We start from the raw sequence: 16,969 nt of genomic DNA, 5'->3' as shown, positions 1-16,969 counted from the left end.
TGAAAGTTACAATTTTTGTCTGTTAGTTTGTGCGCAATATTCCCGAAACGGCTTACCCGATTTGAGTATGGTTTTCACTTATACATTGTACAATCCTTAAATCTGTTCGGTTTACAAAAAAAAATTATACTCGTCCGAAATCACGGGTCAGATAGTATAAAATAAACCTATTTTCGGTTTTAAGAAGGTGAAACCTTTGGAATGTGGTGTAGTGTAGTAATGCTTAATCTTCATAGATGGAGCTTTCTGTTGAAGTTGGGCACTTACTAACACTCATAGTGTTCACTTATTTCTGGTTCACTTGTAATAGATGGTTACAGTATACGTGTTAACTGAAAATCCAGTACACCAATTCATATTACACAACCAATGATTTTAATGAATTCAGTATAATCAACACTATACTGAATATAGTCGTTAGCTGCTCTGTGGTGCGTATATTAGTAATTACATAGATACCGGTTGTAAATACAGTCGTAGTAGGCCTAATAGCTTATTAGAAATGGTAAATAGATACACTATAAAATTGCTTATATATATTTTATCAATTTGAATTATAAATGCAAGGCATTGAAATTATGGCAATTAGTTTTTTCTTAATGTTATTTATTTATATTTATGGAGATGTCGCAGTCATCTGTAAATTGTGCGTAGGTATATTGAAATGACGAATATATATGAACTAATTATTAAGATAATAAGTGATACGTATTTATGTACAATCGTTGAAGTAAGTTTCAGTAATAATGAAACTTAATGTGGCTAAGGTTGGCTAATTCCTGAAACTTCCTGATACATCTTTACGTAATTCAAATAAAGTCCGTTCAGTTATTCAGTGTAAAATGACGTCTAGCAAACAGATGGACAGACACACATTTGCATTTATAAAATTGGTTTAAATTATTTATAAAATAATTTCTATTTCTACCATAATTTTTTTGGTGTTCTCATGTTTACTCCTGGGTTATAGCAGATGTGCCTTGCAGATCATCCCATTAATCCATAATTACTCGATGATTAGGTAAGTGACATATTTGTAACGCATCACCGAATCGAATGCATGCATCTAGCTCATAGTACGCAATTGATTGCTCTGCAATTTTTGCTCAATACCTACACAATTCCACGTTGTTCATTGGTCCGACGAAAATTACAACGAATAAATTAATTATTTCCAAATCTTGAGAAATTTGTACCTAGTGCACCTAAGTAGCCAGGGTTTGTTGTAAGGATATCAAATAGAAACACAGCAGTTTAATTTATATTGATATCGAACAACTCTACCTAAGGAAATAATCGTGGTTTATTAACGTTTGATATGAAGTATGCGGTTAAATGTAATAATTAAATATGAAATCTCGAGAAATTGGTAGCGACCGGGAAAGAAAACTTTGAATTTTTCATTGACCCCGTTTAGACGAACACAGTGTTTATTGACATATTAGATGAAGGGACAATGGATGCCTGTGATTTAGGCACAAGTCAGTCCCTTATGGTCAGATTTGTGAAAGTGTTTTATATAATTTGATTGGTAAGTATGGTGATGTCTCTGGCTAATAGTTAATGGCAATCGATTATAGAGGGAAGGAGATTGCGAGTTATATAGACTAATAACCCTATTGCTAGCAATTAATATGTTAGTTTAACCTTTACGCGGTTCTCCCTGGAAACCATCATGCTACATTCCTGGTGAATTTGCAACAACGGGCTAGCTGACATAACTTAATGCTTATATTATGATCCTCCACTGAGGCCCCGTAAGCTGAAACAGTTAGCGCAGGCGGATACATTATTCCATTATAATCCGTAAAAAAATCGTCGACTATATACTTAGATAGTATAACGATCTTGTGACTTATCGTGCATCCCAGAGGACCAAATTTTCATTACCTCGTATCCTGTAATTTAACTGCGAAACCTCACACTTTAACTGAAAGAAAGCTTAAAAATCAAGCTCCTTAGATGTAAAGAGAGGTTCACGAGCAGACGAATTTGTACTGAATTTACTTCAGTATATTACAATAATATAATGATTAGGTATATTTATACAAGTGTATTTAATATTTATATTTATTCAGATTTTATGATAAGGACGCTCGAAATACTATCAATAATTAATCACAGATAACAATACGATGTCAATGATTTGCCAAATAAACATATTTTTGACGTATTTAGAAGAGATGTACGACATACATACCCGTATATTAGTGTACCGTGGCCTTGAATGTCCATATAATTAAAAAGTAACATAACCTGTCACCGCAACGAATTAATACGAAAATAGATTATACAAGGCCGTATCGGTTTTGGTTTATCTGTGCCACATTCGATCACATAATCCATACATAGGTAAATGCCAATCGGGCGGTCGGCCTCGATGCATGACCTGGTGTCTACCTGCTCGTCGACAATTACCGAAAACCAGTTTACGTAATAATCAGAATACGTAACTATTTAGGAAATACGTGCAATGTTTGTTCAGCCATTTCTATTGATTCTTGCAGCGGTCCGGCATTACTGATAACTAATTCAGTAGATGGTCTATTTAATGTTTGTGTTTATTTTCTTTCGACATTGTGCTAAAGATCTCGAAACTAGCAGTTACTCGCGGTTATATATGCGTGGAATTATTTATTTTAATATATTTTAGCAATTGTTTCCTTAGCATATTATTATGTTCAATATGTTTTGACAAGATTAACTAGATTGTGTCAGTTTTTCTCTGCATATGAATGAAGTTGCGGATTACTTAGCATTAGTACAACTACATGAATAAAGATATTGTTTCTTTTACTTTTGTGTGATGCCATTACTTTGCGCAAATAATTTTATTATAATGACCCATGTCACATGATATGCGTGTATCTGTTACTTTATCTGTATGTTTTAAGATACATTAACAATAGTTACCTAAAATTAAATAACTATCCATTATGATGACACATATATATGTATATAACTGATTTGTATCTTTCTACTCGATTATTTTAAGTCTTTATATGAGAAAATAAAGAATGAAAATGATATGTACATACACATAATCTCAAATTTATATTTATGAATATATTCTGTTAGATATTTGATACAGCAACTCATGAGGTATGTGGTAAACATAACATAAAACCTATATCTAAGAAAGGATGTTTCTCTTTGGTACACATATTTTAATATTAAAGTCATTAAAACAAGAATATATGGTGTATGCATCTCACTACGATATAAAATTTATTACGAGGAAAGTACAATTGAATATTTATGTGAAATAAATTTCATGTTTTATCGTAGTATTCAGTCACAATACCTTATGTCATAATAATACGTTGTTCTAAGATAATTAAATATCTACGTCTCGTTTAAGTACAACTGAAATAACATTTTATTGGTATTTCTAGTTGAAAAATAAAATATTCTCTTCAATCGCGCTGAACTTGTGTTCTTCTTTATCAGTATATTGATAAACTGTTACTTGCGACTTCGTCCGTGTCGAATTTTAACTTTTTTATATTAAAATTACAAAAATTTCTAAAATGAGAGTAGTATAAGTTACTCCTTATATTATTAGCTATCTGCGAGTGAAAGTATCGTCAAAATCGGTCCAGCCGTTTAGGAGATTAGCAAGAACAGACAGCCATATTATTAATTTTATTCAATAATTCTTCATTAATAATTTTATTAAGACATACAAACATATTATGAAATAGCCATAGAGAGTAGTAAAGTAGTACAGCCTTTATATTGACGTTAGTAGTATGCGTGGGTTTGGAAGGTAGACTAGTTCAGTAAGCACGACAAGCGTGTATTGAGTCAGTTGTGTACCTACTTATTACAAATGAAAATACATCCTTAACGGTCATTTATGCGAAATATATTTAGAACGCATTTATGGTCACATTATATTATATTATATACATATATAAAATTGACAACTTTATGACGGTATTTATGTATATTTAATATCAATAAAACTCTTACATTAGCTGGTATAATAATTGTAACGCCTAGTCAGTTTGAAATTTTTCTAATCAAATATTACATTTTAACCGATTGTGCACCTAATTTTTTTATAATATTTATTAATCCATTTTGGAAATCTGGTTCAGTTGAGAAAGAAAAATAATGGGCAGGATACTCAACCGGTAAATATTTTTATTATCGCTAGACTAACTAACTTATATAGATTTTAATAGACAATAAAGCTACCGAGAACCATTTTTAATAATAGTAATTCCATAGATAGTATAGATTATAAAAATATTACACATTTTTAAAATTTGACTGACAGAAAACAAATCTATATTAAATATTAGATATATTACAAATAAAGCTATAGTAATGTAACATATATCTTGGATTTTGGGTGAGACTGTAATAGTTTTGTTAATAAATTAGGGAGAATTTTATGGTAAACAGTTAAAACACTTTATTTACCATAAAATTATTCATGCCAAGACCTTGCTGTTGAAATAATGTGTATTAAAGACGAAAGTATTAAAAAATAAATATAGGGAGATAGATTTTACATATATCTGAGAGGTTTGACCTAAGAAAGGTGAAGGTAAGTGAAACTCTAGTCGTTTTGTTATTTTACATTGTGGAAAATGTTGTTTACGCCTCATAGGGCCATCACGACACTGACATTTCGATTTAAGATAAAGTTAAATGTTTTAAGACAAGTTGAATCTTCTAAAAGTTTCAAGAAACAGTGATTAAATGAATATTCGTACAAAAGTTGAATAGTTAACCAAATTTTTTTAAGAAATGTGATGAAAACTCGTTGGATGTAGACCTGGTGGTAAGTGGTAACCATTGGTGGAAGCAGCTAACACAGTAATCTGCTTGGAGGCTGAAAAGGTGAGACAGGTATATACGCAGATGATTTCGTGAGCACGAAGTCATCTGCGTATCAACAATCAACAATATCAATCAACTTCGGTCAAACTTCAAGCTGCTATTATATAAATCGCAACCTATCTACATAGTGTATGTAGATATATAATATATGTTTACTAACATAATATAATAAATAAAATAACTACTATTAAAGAAATAAGATATACACATTCTTAAGCCTGGTCACACCTGCAAAGAAATTCTTTAGGGTAGCAGGTGTCGCGGTGGTAAGGCAATCATTTATCATAAAGTTAGTCGCATGATCATTTGTCCAACGTAAAAACTACTGCCAATATGCGATTAATTACTACCTAGTAAATTCAACACCATCGATTACTTGATTTCATCTTTACTGGTGTTCCACGAGTAGAGACATTTAGGTGTGGGTTCATTATTCCAAACAATGTTAAAAAATGTATGACTGGTTACCGCAGTATAAGGACGCGAATTTAATATGAAGGGTGTAGCTTAATACAAGGCACTTTCGACCATGACCCTGAATCGACAAGCTTCGGAATTTCTCAATGCTACATAAGTATGGTTACTTGGCTTATGTAGAACAGGTTATATTATTTGACATAACTATATACGAGTATTCCACATAGTCTATATTTTCAATTGACTAGCTCATTCCCGAGACACTGCTCGCGTATAAGATAACCTATGATATTGTAGTTATCGATTTGTGAAAAAAAATCGATCATGTATTTTTGGTTTCTCTATTACAATTAGATATATATTTTTTATCCTTATATGTATTAAAAAGTTATTACATATTTTCTTTATAATATAATGAGTTTTAATAATTATTATTATTATTATATCAGATAGTTACTAAGAATTTAAAGTATGTAAATTTAAATCTAAATAACATAGGGGAGATGGAGGTAAGATGGGGTAGTGGGTAAGACGGGGTACCCACCAAAATTTACAGTTCAAATTGATCAATCACGCTCTTTCAATCATCGTGCGACGCGCCACCATGAGACTTATCAGTCGCCGTGTGTTTAGTGGTTCATAAGTGCATAGTGTCGAAAAAAATGCATAATAAGTGTTTTATTGCAAGTTGCTTATCACATTTTCTTCTGGCTTAACACGTGACTGTGGTTTGTTAAATAACGTTACCTGGTGAGGTGTTGTTGTGATTGATGCTTAAACTAATCTATAAAAAAGTAGGCATTGTGTTCTTTAAATATTATTGACTGTTTTGTTTTTATTTATTTTTTTATATAAAAGGGCTCTGCAGGCAAGATGGGGTAACTGATGAGAATAATTCGGTTCTAGTTTGTTTTCCAAAAAATGAGTTCGTTTTTGTGAGTTTGTCTTTTTATAATGATTCTACGATTAACGTCGTCGGTCGTGATCCGAAGAATCCATGCGGGAAGCGAAGAGTTCAAGCGGTTTTGGATGAAAAAATGGGTTATAGAGAGAAAAGTTAAGGCTTCCTAAGGAAATTCTCTCGTGTTGCTAAAGAGCGTGGACACACAGCAATTATCACGTCGCCTCCTACAAAAAAGAATTAGAAGTCATCGCCCACAAAAAAACAGAGCTGAACAGAAAAACTATAGAAAATAGAAACAAAAAAGAGAAAAGATGAATATAAAAAAAAAAAAAGAAGAAAACTTCTACTACTACTACTACAAAAGATCAAAATAAAAAATTAAAGAAGAATAGCCGATCACCGAAAACAGCAAAACAATGAAGAGTTTCAACATCTGATGAAAGTGAAGATGGGGGAACACACCATGTATGTATTGTGATGAAGTTTGTTCCGTTTCCATTGAAGGGTGAATATCATGCTCATTAAGTGGAAGATAGACTCATAATAGCTGCGTAGAAATAAGATGATGATGATGATGATGAAGTCATCCATGTCTACGTGTTCTGCCAGCTCGAATAATCATTGTTCTACAGAGATCATAGGATCATTCTCATCACCCCATCTTACCTCAGGGGGGTACCCCATCTTACCAGCACCATGGGGCAAGACGGGGCAAAATACCTTTTTTTTATTTTATTTTTTTTCTCTCAAATGTGTTACCTAAAGTTCCTAATGACACTAAATATAAGAATAATATTAATTAGTTGTTATTTAAAAAATAAATATGATTGTTTCACTATGTAATTTTTTATATTACAGACCTTTAAAGCTTAAATACCCCATCTTGCCACCACCTCCCCTACTTTGTTTATATAAAATCAACAAAAAATAGATAAAGAGCCTCGCTTTCACATTATTTAATGCAAGGATTTGACCGACTGCAGTCGATTACGTACGAGTTTCATATCTAATAGAGTTTTGAATGCATCGGCGTTCAAATAGAATATCACTACCAATATCAAACCACATAATTACCGACCTTATACTCATAATATATGATAAGTAATACATATTTTACAGTATTTAAAGGTATTTATTATAAGGCAAAGCGCACGAAATACGTGGTTCAGTGTACATGCAAGGCGAAAGTAAGCGGCGACCGGTCGCTCGAAGGCCGACAGGCGAGTGCTTTTGTCTAATGCCTGCAGGCAAGTTATGAGATGAAGCGGGGACTGCAGTGGGCATTAAAGTATTACGGTGCTGCTGTTTATAAGTATATTTTTTATGTCACTGGAATGGCAAACACACTAATCACAAGATTGAATTGATATTATTATTGATAATCTAGATGGTAAGTGGTAACTGAAGTAAAAAAATTTGAACATCTTGAAATCATACTATAGATTTCATCAAATCCATTAAGTGGCTTAAAAGATGTAACAGATATGCCACAACATTTTGCTTTATACTATTTCTATAAATACAGAAGTTGTGTTGTGCATATACAGATAGATATTGTTAGAACTAAATGCCTGGAAGTACTGTAACTTTTAATTTCGGGGCTTTTAGGAAGCTTGTTTTCATTAATTTTTTCATATTGTTTTTTTATTTGGATTTCATCATACAATAACATAACTAGATCATTTATCACACAAGCAGACCGGGACTTAGTATTATATGTACGACAGCTCTACAGAATGCTACCATTCGATACCCATGGACTGGTATTTTCATAGGAAAGTAAAAATATTCGATATGAAATTAGATTGTATCATGAGAAGAAATAGGTTATATTTTATTAAAAAAATATAGACTAAGTCATGAGTTAGTTAATGTATTCCATACTGAATATAGTAAACTTCTAAATTTACTACACTTGTGAATTTTTACGACCAATTGGATGGATATTAACGAAATTTGATGTAAAGATAGACAGTCAGATTCTTGAGTACTTGAGATATATGCTAACTTTTATCCAAAAAAAATAGACGTATTCGAGAAAGAGCCAATATCTCAAAAAGATGATCCGCTTATGACTTGCACCAATTCAGAATGCAGAAACGTTACAGCAAAAACGCATACTGCACCACTCCTACCACGGGATAAACCGTCTCGCTCATACACCCTTTGTTTCCGTCTACCTGTTCTTGTCGCTTTTATGGACCCATGACGAAAGGCATAACGACTTTGGAGATGATGATGGCAAATAACCGAAGCTTTGACATTATTCGATGCATCTCTCTCAAGACGTTCAGTTTTTCAGATTCAAAATAAATTGAGTCTTGGTAGGTTGGTGCAAAAACATTTAGTTACATCATATTTTCATAACGAAGTTAATTTTATATATTACTACTTGTTGCCTGCGTCTTCGTCTGCCTTTTTGTGATAGAATTTATTCTACATCCGTTCTTTGGATACAATCTATGTTGACGTCATATTTCATTCGCATTCGTTCGGTTGTTTAGTCAAGAAAAGGTAATAAAAAGACAGACAGACAGATACACTTTCGTATCTATATTAGTTAGGATTTATCGATTACAGCTTTAGAATGTAAAAATCTAAAAAATCCAATAAAAATAACTTTACAGTTACGAAATGCTCTGTCATTTTCAGTGACATTTGTTATACAAAAAGGTAATACCAATATATTATCCTATCCTTGATAAAAGTCATGAAGATATTATATATTATTATATATTATATAGCTATAGCTATATATTATCCTATCTTTGATAAAAGCCCTGAAGACATTACATATTATATATATTTTTAATTAAATAAATATATTATTTGACTGGCCATTGATTTTTAAAATAGCTGAATATTTAAAAAAATACTAATCTGTTTTCTGCAGGTTAATCCCGTCATCCATTCAAGTTCTTTATCAGTCCGTTCCCGTGGGAATTTCAGTAAATCCTTTCTCAATGGACGCTAACGCTCCATAAGGATCTACCTGCTGCTTTGTTCCTAGGTCAAGTACTTTTTTGTCATCACTCAATGAGTGAATGAGTGTGTGAAATTCCTTTTAAGTATACGTATAGATTAAGTAAATGGTTCGAAGGCGGTATGCAAAATTGATCTTTATATTAATTTTAATTAATACTTCACGAATTATTATGACGTAGAAAAAATACGTCCATATAGGTATATAGTTCGTTATAAATATATTTTTATAAATTGTATGCAATTTGTAATATTGATATAAAGAATTAAAATATTTTTATATCCATTATTAACTTACTTCATGTATCTATATTAGACATATACTTACATAAAAACTATAAACAGGCAAAGTCAAAATTATTCATATGATCATACATTTTTATCGACTTTTTCTCGTCAATTTTATATTATAATTTTTTTAATTTACCGAACCATAAATATAGTAATAGTCTAGATAAATTAATATGGCCTGTAGTTTGTGAAAGAACCCATTCAGTTTTATTACTGACTGCAGCTGTCTCCGGTGTTGCATTCATATAGACTTCATATATGGGGATAAAACTACCTACCTACCATACTACCATATCATTAAATATGATCGGAATTCTATGGTATTCGAAAATTACTTAAATTTTATATAGTAGGATTCACTCATAAAGTATAATATTTAAAATAATATTCAAGAATTATAAAACTTATAATTAGCCAGAATGGGCGCCATGTTTGATTGTTCGAATTTGACAAATTATAAAACATCAATTTTTTTTTGAATAATTAATTTAAAAAATCAGCTATCTATTGATATATGCATTTAAGGTTAAAAATCAGAAAAATATCTAAATACGGAATATTATATCAATTTATCAATTATATGAAAGTAATCAACTGTTTGAAAAGATATCCAAATATCTGATACTGGCTGTTGTAATAGATTTTAATCCACAAAAGGTTAAATTCTGGATTAAGAGTATTATTATGTCATAAAATTAAATATTTCATATACGTCTGAAAATATTAGCTTACTGTCTTCAATATTTATTAATTTATTATTTTTTAATAATTAACTATTCTGTTGAATTAAACAAGACTGAGTAAATCTAATTTATTATGTAAGAAATTTTATTTATACTAATTAAAACACTATACCTATCTCTATGACAAAAAAGTAAAATAATGTCAGGCTAATTCCTCTTATGAGAGAGAGCCGTGCCTACGATATTAATGTGTTGTAAGTGGTGCGGTACAGACTATTTTTTAATTAATCTTGGATACAACAGTCACCGTTGTCATCTATTTATTTTGTCAATAAACACAGGAAATACGGAATCAAGGGGTGAGTTACGCACGAGAACTGTGGATATTTACACGGTTATTTTATCACGACTATATTCTAACAATAATAAAAAAAACGTTAGTGTAAGTAAATGTAACTATTTAAGTGCATATATATTATTGTGTATAAATATTATACGTATTATATTTATACACAATAATATATATACACATATTTTAATGTACATTAAAAACGTCCATTAAAACATGTCTGTATTGTTAATAACAAAATATTTGAAGTAATTAGTACGATTCATAACCTAAATCTGCATTCCGATTCAGCGGTCAAAAAAACTTGTAAGAATATTTACATTTAAGTTTTATTGAGTAAATTCCATGTGACTAACATGTATAAACAGTTTAATGAACGTAGAAAAATAAGTATGAATCATACGTATGAAAACTAATTGTTATCACTGTCTACCCCAATGACAGATAGGTGTGACGATATATGTGTAAATTAAATATTAAAATTACGATAAGATTTGGTAATGAATAAGTTAAGAAAGTAAACTTACCTAATACACAACTGCATGTTGATATACAACGATAATGTGTGGAAATTTTAAAATATTGCTGAAATCGACAATTATACGTGCGCAGGCGCAGTTTGCTGCAGTTGCGATATTATTGCTAGATACATAAAACCGATATTAACTAATTAGTATATTGCAAGTTTGCAATGTTTTAGCGTCAAAAGAATAATAATTTTCAAAATTATCGCAACTTTTCAAAATGAACATTAGATATTCTCGATGTTTTATATGTAACTGGACTGGCAAAGTAATATATATTATTAATTACTATTGTGTACATTGTATATAAACATTAAACATATTATATTGTTATTGTTTTGTTACCAGGTTTTCAAATTAATGTGGAAGGAATGATGCGGAAGTAAACCTCTTTTTACAATTAATTCCTTTTTTTCAAAGAAAACGCATTTATTTGTTTGGCATTCTATATATGAATAATAAAAGAGGAACATTCTGAAACGGACGTTTTAATTAATATATATATTTCAAAGAAATTATGAATGATGATATAACTTTATGCACCTCATGCGTTTCCCGATGATTAAGGTGCTATGCCTCCACTAATTGCACTCATATATCTCAACCTAACATAACTTACAAACCAAGTTATATTACAGATTAAATATATGAGAGAGATTTCTGTACCTATTCATGATGATGACTTTGTACATAGTGTATCACGGTAAATGATTGCAAGAGGATTTAGCGTCAAAAAAGTAATAACAGAAAATTCTCGCAGCACTTAGAAATGAGTATTCTCGGTTAATTAGAGCCGTTATATTTTTCTTTATTTGTTCTTTGTATATTTTTTAGTCTCCGTATTTCTTTACTATAGAGTGTGCGAGTTAAATCATATTAAATAAGAACGAATGAGCGAACAATGATGACCGGAATTATTGAAATCAATGTAAAGAATATTATATCATCGATTACAAAAAAATGTTAGAGCGAAACTAACGATTTGGACTACAGTTATTATTAAGTATCGAGTAGGCATGTAATCGAATCACTAACGGATTACGGTTTGAATGCCTTCCATTCAATTTTCCCATTTACTCTGTCAAATAAAAAAAAAACGAGTAATAAACAGTTAAGAGCTTTTATTGCGAGTTGATATTATTGCCTAAAGGATTAGGCTGAATTTAGTGAATGCATTCCTTTTATACGTTGTGTAACTTATTTATTATAGCAAAGTCACAGCAAAAATATTATATAATTATCTAGCTATAAATACTTTTTTTTATTAATTTGTAATATTTGTAATAATTTTTTATTAATAAATAATGATGTGGATTTCATACATCCATAAAATTAGAGATATTCGAGGATATTCCATAAAAGAAATAGTATTTACAAAATAGTACTTATGGACGTAATAAATTTAAGTTAAATAAAATATAAAAACATGTTTTATTCATTCATAGAATATGTAGAATTCACCAAATTATTTAATTTCCGTGATTTGGTTAAATTCATACATTAGTGTAAATTTAACAAATCGATCATAATTAACGAACACATCTTCTTCAAATACAAATTCGAATTCAATTATAAAAAAAAAGGGTGGCGGCAAAATAATTTAAAATAAACGGTAATATTCATACTGACCTGTCTAAAATATAGACAACAAATAATACACAGGCACAAAATCCTTAAATAAGTTCGTGTCACTGGCACTTTGTACGAAAATTAAAAGGACTAAAAAATATAATTAAAATATTTGAAAATGGAACGGTTAACGTTCCGCGTTCAAAATTCGAAGCGGTTGCGTCCGCGGTGCGCGCGCGAATGTCGCCCGGTCACGTGCGCCCGCCCACCGGTCGAGCGACACCTGTTACCTTACTAAATTAAATAGGTACCTGGGTGCACTGCGTACAGGGTTTTTTCCCTTTTCCGGTCTTGAGCCCCTTAGTGCATTTCTTAGTATAGTTTCTTGCTTCTTTGCTTTCTTGCTCTTAAAACTGTACAAAAATTATAAAAAATAAATATATTTAAAACTAAAACTAGTTTTAAAACAGAAAATATTTTGTAAGTCTGTATGCAATAATTTCTAAATTTGTTATTTAAAGTTGCAATGGATTATTATAATTACTGACGTTTAAAATTACTCGTTCTATTTTGTTGGAAAAAAATCCTTATAATTTAGAATGTACTGCGGGCATACACGTAAACCATAAAAATTACGTTGACGAATGAAGGTGCAGCCCGTAAAGGAATAAAGATTAAATTAAAATACACTTCCATTGCCGTTTCAAGGTTAATTAAATTGAATTTGAAAGTAATTCTATAAATGACAATTTGTTATATGTATAAGAAAACATCCATTTATATTGAATGAATTTGTTTGTTTCAATCTCGCCAGAGACAAGGACAACAGTTGGACAAAAAAAATGGCAGTTTTTTACCATGATTGAATTGATACCAATTAGTATCGGTTTTTTGTTTACATTTTATTTTATTTATAATCATACCTTACACAGCTTTTATACTATCAATGAATATTGTATTCAGATTATATAATTTTAATTCTTACGTAATTACGGTAAACAAAATATAGTAAATATATTTAAATATTGAATACAGCTCAATATTTTATTTGTAAAAATATGGATACAAATTAGTTTTTATAATTTATTATTATAGTGTTTTTGTGTGTATTTATTACATACAACATCATTTTTACACCTAGTAGGAATGCAATATAAATAAATGATATAAATTAGAAATTTCGTTAGAAATCTTTATACTTATACCATTGCAACATAATCAAGTTATTATTATATACGTGTATTTTTTTTAAATACATACATATAAATAAGTATGTTATAAGTGGTAGTATTAAAATTACATATGTAATTACATTGGTATATGGAGATTGGACACATTAACAAGTGCCAAAGGATATACACAGCGTTGTCTTCAAAACAACATTTCGTTAGAATTAAATATTATTTATAGATATAGGATAGAAATTATTATTAGTATAACAAAATAAAAAACACATAGATTTACTATTGGAATTTAGTTTTACGCTAAATTTAGCTTCATGTCAATCTAAATTATATTGTTATTTAAATAAAGTTTATTTGCGTACTGCTAGATTTTATAAAAACTATACAAGTCACGTGACATCTTCGAATTTCGAAATAGATGAAAGAATTTCTTAGATAACCTTTTTTTATTTACCATATACTAGCTGTTACATATATATAGGAATAATTTATTTATTTCATAAAACAAAATAACCTCACAAAGTCAGTCTACAGACACTTATATGAAACCTCTCTAATTTGTTAGGGTTATGCGTCTAACTCGCAAAAGCTCAGGTAAGCTGTTATCGCCCGCAGCAACTCAGAATAAAATTGCCCCTGATTACGACCTCTGGAAATGCATTATATTATTCTATAGCATTCTTTACAAATCGGACAAAGGCTATTTATATCTATATTTCTTTTGTTTCCCTCAGTTCAATGAATAAGTATGAGTAAGCACAATGCACTTAGAAAGACGACCGCAGTGGATATTTTAAAGCAAATCGATACAGGACACGCGTCAATTGTGAGAATAATTGGAAAACATATTAAGTACATACATTTAAATAATTCTTAGAGAAGAAATATGACGTATCTAAACGTAAAACTTTCCGTTACTTTACTAATTACTTTACGTTATTGATTAAATGACAAATCGGCAACATTATCCGATAATACAAATATAGAGATCTTGTATTTTTATAGGAAGCATATGTACTATCATGCAGTTATAGTTTTGCCCTCAAGAATCTGTATATTTGGACGGAAAACAATTCCTATTTCTACTTGAATCAAATACAAATAATACCAACTTGGTAAGTAGGCGGTCCATTCCACGATTGTACCAGAATGGCAACCAATAAGAAGAGTTGTCGTAAGGCGGATGACATCTGCCTCTAACTCCACTACATAATGACCACTACCGTTCTGTCAAGAGCGTATCGAATAAGAAGAAGTATGAAGAGAGCATGAACAGCATCGTGAATGGACGTCAGTACTAGTACAGTACTTATGCGTTGTCTTGAAGCTTAAGGCATCATGATATTGTACAAGTAATCGAGTATAGCTGGGCCTGACTATCAAATATTGATGTTTTGTATGTATTAAATTACTGTAATTGCTTCTTGTTGCAAGTCATGATGTAAATGATGGAAAGCTTTCAAATTCTGTATCAGCAACCGTACGTAATTATGATTGACTGATGTAACGAGGATTGGTTGTGGAAAATGAATTACTGATTGTGTGAGACGTAAAATTGATTCCATTAAATTAATCAGTTAAGCGGCTTTGTTAGTTATCTCTTTATTAAGATTTCTATTCGTGAAGAGGTAACATAAGATATTTTTGTGTATTTATTTGTAATGGATAAAAAATACTTGAATAATTTCAAAATTCCTAGACATGCTGTAACATTCGGATTTTGATCAAAATATCTCTTCATTGGGTAAAAAGATCATTAACTAGTTAAGACATAAAATCATTAAAAGTCTGATGCATCTGTTTTGATCACCTTGAATTTTTGTTCCTTCATATTCAGATTTTTTTCCATGTACAAGAAAGTGAAAAAACTCTCATTATTATAATATGCTTGTAGATGATTTTAATATCTTTATAAGTTCATTAATATGAAGACGTTGCAATGTAGTCTGAGTTGTGACAGGAAGTGTCAGGGATCGTAAACAAGTGGGGTGTCAGCTCGCGTGCTCAGTGGAGCGCGGTCGAGACGCTGCCGATGAGCGGACCAGATACGTGATATGGGAGGCGAGTTCTATACTAGGTCATGAATAACATGAGAAGTAGTATCACACTATGTTTTGTCTCTGTCTTCCAAGCGATATATTTTGTTTTTTAATGTCATCCACTCAATTACATATTAAAAACTATTGAACATGTACATGACTTTAATGCGAAGTTTCAAGCCCATCCGCTCACGCAATGTACAATTTACACAATGCTTATCACTTGTCACCATCGTCATCATCATCAGTTATACGACTTGATGATGTAATAACATTTGCTTTTATGCACTAACCTGACATACCTCAAACATTGGCACTATTACAGTGAGTTTCTAAAACTGTCAATAAAATATGCTTCTAGCAGCTAGGTGGTCAATTAGATGTGTGGATACCAGCAAGATCACTTTAATATAAAAGAATGAAAATATAATCAATCTAAAAGAAAAAAGTCTCAAATTTTAAACGGATAAGAGGAGTACTAAACAAAATATGGGATAAGTTACAGCTTTCCGAATGACCCCAAAAAAAATATATGACTATTCAAAAGTGCTTAAATTTAAGTTTATTTGTAAAAACAATTTCCTATTCTATTCTAATACGATTACGCCTGCCAATTTGCTATAGTTAGAGCGTATTAGAGTTTTTCTTTTCTTTTCGAACAAAGGATAGATACAGGATTTCGAAAGATAGTTATGGTTTAGAATGCACTCACTTAGTCATTTAAATAACTAGTGTCTATGAAACTTTTAATAATTTACAGTAGATCTATACTGCAATACTTAAGAGATGAAATAATTGATATCCCAGAAAACTACCATTTATCATCCGACCATACATAAATGGGAAGAACCTTATTTTTCCATTCATTCATTCCTGTTCGCAGTTTTATCATTATTTATTTCCGTTCTTACCATATCACCTTTCACACAGTCCATTCATTCCTTCCACTGCTCTTAGAATAATCCACATTCGAATGTGATACTTTCCTTAAAATCAAAGAGAACTATCATTAAATAGAAACTTTAGTGTTAATTTTAATATTGTTTTTTTCAATATGCTTATGGTCTGATGTATAATCCCAAGGGCTTCTGTTGATTACTGCTGTTGTAACAATAATTTAATTAAAATACGGCGTATTTTCAAACCACGACATGCAAACAATCGACCTATGAA

General features: G+C 30.6%; 1 protein-coding gene across 1 annotated transcript in view; it reads right to left on the bottom strand.

Annotated features, from left to right (window-relative positions):
• LOC131844244 (probable serine/threonine-protein kinase DDB_G0282963) overlaps positions 1 to 12,798 on the bottom strand; it is a 69,875-nt gene extending 57,077 nt beyond the window's left edge. Inside the window, exon 1 of the mRNA XM_059193076.1 lies at positions 12,634 to 12,798. The gene's annotated coding sequence lies outside the window, so the exon portion shown is untranslated. The remainder of the gene's footprint in view (positions 1 to 12,633) is intronic.
• Positions 12,799 to 16,969: the final 4,171 nt, after the last annotated feature.

This window comes from Achroia grisella, unplaced genomic scaffold (genome assembly GCF_030625045.1).
Source record: "Achroia grisella isolate CSIRO2021 unplaced genomic scaffold, CSIRO_AGI_Agris_v1 utg402, whole genome shotgun sequence".
NCBI lineage: Eukaryota > Metazoa > Arthropoda > Insecta > Lepidoptera > Pyralidae > Achroia > Achroia grisella.
Note: the sequence above shows the minus strand (reverse complement) of the source record. Positions and strands in the feature narration are given on the sequence as shown.